Source organism: Salmo salar, chromosome ssa10 (assembly GCF_905237065.1).
Source record: "Salmo salar chromosome ssa10, Ssal_v3.1, whole genome shotgun sequence".
NCBI classification, from domain to species: Eukaryota; Metazoa; Chordata; class Actinopteri; order Salmoniformes; family Salmonidae; genus Salmo; species Salmo salar.
Genome location: NC_059451.1, coordinates 25,946,430 through 25,954,127, shown reverse-complemented (window position 1 = coordinate 25,954,127; position 7,698 = coordinate 25,946,430). Strand labels below are relative to the sequence as shown.

Here is a 7,698-nt window from a genome sequence, read left to right as displayed (position 1 = left end):
GTAACCTGATCCAGTCTCTGGTCTTCTTGCACTGCCAAGCAGATATTACTCTGTCTACAGTTGACGGCCAGCCCATCCCCACCTGGCTGAATCTACACTACTCGTTACGGTTAGATCTCTTTACTCTTATCTATTTCACAATTTGTTGCGTTACAAAGTGGGATTGAAAAATATTTTATTGTGATTTTTTGTTTGTTATTGATCTACACAAAATACTCCATAATGTCAAAATGAAAAGCATATTCTACACATCTTTACAAATTAATACATTTTTTATAACAAAAATATAGTCGTTGCATAAGTATTCACCCCCTGTGTATAGGCGAGCCTAAATTAATTCAGGAGTCAAATTTGGCTTAACAAATCACATAATAAGTTACATGGACTCTACCCTGTCCTCTGTACATCCATACATACAACATCTGTAAGGTCCCTCAGTCAAGTATTGAATTTCAAGCACAGATTCAACTACAAAGACCAGGGAGCTTTTCGAAAGCCTCAAAAAGTGGCAGTGATTGGTAGATGGGTAACATGAACAAATCAGTCATTGAATTTCTCTTTAAGCATGGTCAAGTTAATAATTATACTGTTGATGATGTATTAAACCACCCAGACACATTAAAGATACAATTGAATGATCAGCTATGAAAAGCCAACTGACATTTACTCCTGAGGTGCTGACCTGTTGCACCCTCTACAACCACTGTGATTATTATTATCTGACCCTGCTGGTCATCTATGAACGTTTGAACATCTTGGCCATGTTCTGTTATAATCTCCACCTGGCACAGCCAGAAGAGAACTGACCACCCCTCAGAGCCTGGCTCCTCTCTAGGTTTCTTCCTAGGTTCTGGCCTTTCTAGGGAGTTTTTCCTAGCCACCGTGCTTCTACATCTGCATTGCTTGCTGTTTGGGGTTTTAGGCTGGGTTTCTGTACAGCACTTTGTGACATCGGCTGATGTAAAAAGGGATTTATAAATACATTTCATTGATTGATTGAATTGTCTTGAACTGAGCTGAAGGACAGGAAGGAAACTGCTCAGGGATGTCACCATGAGGCAATTGGTGACATCCTGAGTATGGCGTTCAATGGCTGTGATGGGAGAAAACTGTGGATGGATCAACAGCATTGCAGTGACTCCACAAAAATTTCCCAAATGACAGAGTGAAAAGAAGTATAAAGTAATACCGCAAAAAATACGGTAAAGGAATACTTTCTGGCATAAATGCAAAGCTTTATGTTTGGGGTGAATCCAACAAAACATATCACTGAGAAACTGCCTCCTTATTTTCAAGCATGGTGGAGGCTGCATCCTGGTATGGGTATGCTTGACATCAACAAAGACTGGGGAGTTTTTCAGGATGAAAAGAAACTGGATGGAGCTAAGCACAGGCAAAATCCAAGAGGAAAATCTGCTTCAGTCTGCTTTACACAGACACTGAGGGAGGAATTCACAATTTAACAGGATAATGACCTGCAACACTGTCTTACCAAAAAGACAATGAATATTCCTGAGTGGAAGTTACAGTTTTGACTTAAATCTGCTGGAAAAACTATGGCGGACTTAAAAATTGCTGTCTAGCCATAATCCCCAACACCTTGACAGAATGTTAAAAAGAATAATGCGCAAATATTGCACAAGCCATGTGTGCAAAACTCAACCCAGTGTGGTCAAAAATGTATATATATTTCCACACTATGAGGTTGGAATAATGCTGTGAAATTGTGAAAATGATGATAATGCCCTTTTAGTGTAAAAGTTGTTTGAAAAGACCGCCTGAAATTTCAGCCTGTTTTGGTATGATGAAGTTTTGGCTGTAAATTAGTTAATAATAGACCAATAAGAAAGATAGTTCCAAATCTCTCTATCAATAATAGCTAGTTTTCAGTTTTCCCTCCCAAATCAAACCACTCCCAGACAGTCCAAATAAAATTCTTGCTTGAGAAATTGCTCTTTGCTAAGAAGCTATTTTTGTTTCTTTTTGACCATTTTAATTGAAAACAAGTAAGGTACTTAATTGGTACCCAGAAATGATTTGATATTGAGATAAAAACGGCTGCATTCGACCTTTAAGGTTCAGACACAAGGAGAAATCTGACAGTGATAGGTACTTAGCACCTCTGCCCAGAGTGTCAGCAGTTAACTTTTTGTTGTTCACATATAACAGTTTTATCTCCGAAGCAGCTGCCTGTTAGCTGTCCAGAGTCAGTGGAGAAAAAAAAGATGTATCATGCAGCTTTATTGTTTAAGTCAGAACAATTCTGATGAAAAGGGGGTGGATTACAGCAGGAAAAGTTCCCTATTTTTTCCTTGTCACTTCTGTGATTGGCTCAAAGTCATGTTCTCGGTCACTGACGAGCATTGAAATTTTACCAGTAGAAATGGCAGGTTCGTTGGTACCAGGACAACATAAAATGTGAAGAAATCAAAGGGGGTGAATAGTTATAATACACACTGTACTCTTTACAGTTAGATCTCTATACTCGTACTCTTTACAGTTACATTTAGACATCAGGAGGGAACAGGGATTTCAAATAATGTTTAAGTCAAAGATTTGCATCATACTTAACATTGTTTAAGTGCAAGGTCCTTGACAGGCCCCCTGAGATCTGGGCTTTGGAAAGTCCTCTCTCTGTCACACAATAAAATGAATATCTTACACACTGTTTTAGAAGATTTCTATGGGCCATTGGTAAATAGGCCTAGGTACACCCCAAATGCTACAGTTGTGTGAGTGAGTGAGTGAGTGAGTGAGTGAGTGAGTGAGTGAGTGAGTGAGTGAGTGAGTGAGTGAGTGAGTGAGTGAGTGAGTGAGTGAGTGAGTGAGTGAGTGATAAACAGAAGCTCCAGTGTGGAGGTGAGCCTTTTCACACCCTGGTGAGTGAACATCAACACTAAACCCTGAGGGGAAGGTGTGAGCTAGGCCAGGGGACTGTTCTCTCAGAAGGCTTGAGGGATGTGAGCATTTCTGTGCTCACACCTGGAGGACAACCTGGTGGTAAGGAGCCACTAATGGCCTGGGACCTGTAGCGGCATCCTCTGGGTTACTGGCATGGTGTTACTACGTTAATAAACATAGTGGTAGAGTGGTTTCAAGGTTGGAGTGAAATAGTGGAAGCATAGATCCACAAAACTAGGCATGATGTTGGCTGATGACTTATTCCACAACCACCATCATAAAGAAGAAAGACGAATAAAGTAAAAAACACCAACTCTGACGTACATACATTTCGACAAACATGAATGACATCATACTTGCTCAGACCTACATGTTGCCACACTATTAACACGTATCTTATTTGTTCTCATAATCAACTTTTTTTCTCCATCTTTTCAGCCATTGGTTGTTTCTAGTGCTTGTAAGATTTTAGCCCACATGTCTTCAAAACATTTAGTTTTTGTTTCTTTCTGTAGCAAATTTCTTTCCAAGGTTAAGATAATAGAGCATTTGATTCTTCCACTGTCTTAAAGATGGAGGATCATTCAATTTCCAGTGTTTAAGCAAAAGCCTTTTCAATTTGCTTGAAGAGAAAAAGATTGTCCAACCCATTGGGTATCTCATCACATCTCCATATGCCACCTCTTAAAATTTCCAGAGAGATGGAATAAAGATCAATTTAAAGTGTAACATTTCTGATAGCCAACTTTCTAACTCTGACCATAACTTTTGGACTTTATGGCACTCCCAGAAGGCATGAATTACTGAGTCATTGTTTGATTTACACTTAAGACATGACTCTGCCATTGTGTTGTAGAATTTGTGAATTTGGTCTCTTGTATAATAACTTCTGTACATTCATTTATACTGGATTAAGCGCCATCTTGTTCCATTATCAGTTCTTTTAGGTCTTGGTTCCAAAAGTTGCTATTTTTTTCCAAGAGATTGTCAGTTAGATAGGCTTTCTGCAAGGCTTTCTTCAGTGAAGATTTTATGGAGTGAACATTTCGACACATAGAGGTGACAATACAGTACATATTTTGATACAAGGTTAAATATGACCCGATCCTGTAGGTTCATGCTCTACAACATTCGCAGAGTACGACCCTGCCTCACACAGGAAGCGGCGCAGGTCCTAATCCAGGCACTTGTCATCTCCCGTCTGGATTACTGCAACTCGCTGTTGGCTGGGCTCCCTGCCTGTGCCATTAAACTCCTACAACTCATCCAGAACGCCGCAGCCCGTCTGGTGTTCAACCTTCCCAAGTTCTCTCACGTCACCCCGCTCCTCCGCTCTCTCCACTGGCTTCCAGTTGAAGCTCGCATCCGCTACAAGACCATGGTGATTGCCTACGGAGCTGTGAAGGGAACGGCACCTCCATACCTTCAGGCTCTGATCAGGCCCTACACCCAAACAAGGGCACTGCGTTCATCCACCTCTGGCCTGCTGGCCCCCCTACCTCTGAGGAAGCACAGTTCCCGCTCAGCCCAGTCAAAACTGTTCGCTGCTCTGGCACCCCAATGGTGGAACAAGCTCCCTCACGACGCCAGGACAGCGGAGTCAATCACCACCTTCCGGAGACACCTGAAACCCCACCTCTTTAAGGAATACCTAGGATAGGATAAAGTAATCCTTCTAACCCCCCCCCCCCCTTAAAAGATTTAGATGCACTATTGTAAAGTGGTTGTTCCACTGGATATCATAAGGTGAATGCACCAATTTGTAAGTCGCTCTGGATAAGAGTGTCTGCTAAATGACTTAAATGTAATGTAATGTAAATGTAAATACATGCTTTGATAGACAACACTTCAGAATAAAACCATAGGATATACCACATCTTCTTGATGTAATGTATAGTAGATTTAGATCCAAATTGATTAACATTGTGCTGATAACTATAAAGTAACTACCTGGAAATCTCCAGGTAGGAAAGGCCATTTCCTATTCCAAACCACCCTTAATTATATATACTGACGATTTTGAGTTTGGTCTTTGTATCCGACAAATGAGTACAAATTCTGGCCCGGCTAAGTCACTGCTTAACCTGCCTAATACTTCCTAATCTCTTCCAGTGTCAAGCAATTAGCAGAATCCCCCCCCCCCCGAGCTCCATGTTTAAAACAAAGACACAGTGTTTAGGGGAGGAGACAGTCGTTTCCACAGATCTGCATGACAGTTTGGCCTCGCATGCACACAGCCAGAACCCCCTGGAACAACCATTGTTGGCCGCTGGGGAGAAAGGCCTTTGTGCGAGGCTATCTGAAAGGCATTGTCAAGTAGTTGGCACCTTTTTAGTGAATATGCTGCTGCTATCGCCGCCTCTGTAATTCCGCATCACAATAAAATATGTGTACGCTACCTTTTGTGGGCTGAAGAATCTAGCACATTTAACAGGCCTTGTTGTCGAACAAAGCTGAGCTTAACACCCACTAAAACATTAACATTAACAGTCAAACAGGTGGGTAGCAGAGCAGGGCGACCTCTCACACTGGGCTTAGAATAACTTACATGTTTTATACAGTAATGACAAGATCACCCAATTCATTTGACTCAAAATACCAGGTTCAGTTTGACAAATTCTACCTCAGAAGTTAGCATGACAAATGAACATCATCATTCTTGTCTAAAAAAGAGGCTAAAATAGCAGACCCGTATATGGTAAAGTACACTGCCTAAAAACCTGACGATAACAACCAGCCCCCATTGACCTGCCCAGATCTCAGTCCACACTCATTCATTCTTTCAATTAGTGATGTGTAAAACAAGGGAGCATCATAGTGTGGAGGAATCCAAAGGTGTTCTGTCAGCTCACATCTCACATGAAGCAGACAGGAGTGGGTTCACTTCAAAGCCCCTCTCTCATGTCATCATGTCACAGAGGCATGATATTGTGACTATGAGATGACCGAGCTCCATGGACCGTGGCTCCCGGATCCCTGTGTCTGACAGGTTACACCAAGGTTAGACATGTACAATACGGCTGATTGTAGCAAACACACACAGCCATCTGATCAAAGCCCAGCTCCCATCACAGAGGCAATCAAGTGAAAACAACACAGGGGTCTGTGGCTCCTTGTTTTAAGCCTATCCCAAACCTTAACCTTTACCTTAACCATTCAGAGTTAATGCCTAACCTTAAGATTTCGGAGTTAATGTCTAAATTTAACCTTAAACACATCGAAATTTGACGTTTGCAACAACTTTGAAATTTGACGTTTGAGAAACATGTATGAATGTCTAATTCTGAAGTGAGGCTATGAGAGCTAATAGTTACAGACACCTCTATATGTCTGAAATTAAACAAAATTAATTCATGAAGTTAGAGGTATGCTTTAATCTTGACAAACCACTTTATTGCAATCAAAACCAAACAGATACCAACTGTTGAGAAAGGAGAGACAAGCCATTCTTGACCAGGTCAGAATGATTGAGGACAACAGATGTGGTCATGAGAACATGGGATCTGCTTACAGTGTTCTTCGATAATCAATCTGATTATTGATTATCCTAATGAGGATCAATCACACGCTTTGCAGCTCTGACTGGTCCGAGTGGGGGACACTATAACCAGTAAAACCACTCCACCAAAACACTATCTTGGTTTTTCCTGTCACACCGAAGGTTATCTCAGCGGGCAGCGGAGCGGGGACGTCAGCTGACAGCCATTTCCCATGATGCCCCAGGAGGAGCCGTCAAGCTGTCCATCCAACTGTCAGGTGACCAGTGGTTCCCATGGTTCCCCCCTCTGCCACTCCATTGAGCTGAAAGGCTCTATTATCTGTGCGTGTTGGAGAGGGACTGCTCAGGCTTTGATAAGCTATCACTGGTCCCAGGTGAGCGCTGCCTAACAGCACATCACATCAGGACAAAACGACCCAGTGATACCTGGCAACCAAACACACCCAGTTTTATCACATGTCCTCAACACTCAGCAGCACACAGGCTTGTGGTTATAAAAGTACCTTGGTGAGTGCTTTATAAACATACAGAATCCTTCTGGAAAGTAAACAAACAATGCGTTTATTTATATCTTCCTGATAAAAACATTTGAATCAAAATCTGTGGTGACAAAATATATAATTTCTGCCAAATAAATGTCACAACTTTCACAAAGGAGTGTTAGAAACACCAGTGTCAATATATTTGTATTCCATAGGTCTCTTTGCAAATTTCCAATCCAGTTGGTAGTACGCTAAGTTATAATTGCATATATTTAGCAAGTAATACAACATAAAATGCAGAGCTACTCAACTAATCTTAATTTGCTTTAGTATTCATAGTTTCCAATTAGAGAAGAAGAATAGTGTAGCTACCACCACCTTGTGTACAAACACTTCCCTGCACATCAAATCATGTATTATAGTATCTGGGAAATGAAACATGACAGTAAAACCATGCTGCTGTGGGTGGTGTGCTGTGTTTACTTCACTCACCCAGAGAGAAACACATACCCAATCAGGTTGAGATATCCCACGGTGCATAGCCTCAGACACGGCTCCCTGTTCAACGCTTGTTGGGTACACAGTTTCATTACCTGAGCTGCCACAGAGCATCACCACAAAGCCAAATGTCAGGGTGTTTTACTATCTCCCTCTGCATTTCAGGCTAAAATAATTCACATCATTGTCTAATGCAACTTTGTGATTGCTTCTGCATTACAACATTGCTATTTTTCTGATCATTACAAAAGTGATGGAAGTCAAATTGCTTTTGACAAATTTGTGGATGAAGCCAACCAAAACCGTGAGAGATAGCAA

General features: G+C 41.4%; 1 long non-coding RNA gene across 1 annotated transcript; it reads left to right on the top strand.

The window, feature by feature from the left end:
• On the top strand, positions 1 to 7,057 carry LOC106613880 (uncharacterized). The gene is made up of 2 exons (XR_001330575.2): positions 1 to 109; positions 6,563 to 7,057. It is a non-coding gene; the product is annotated as an uncharacterized lncRNA (long non-coding RNA).
• Positions 7,058 to 7,698: the final 641 nt, after the last annotated feature.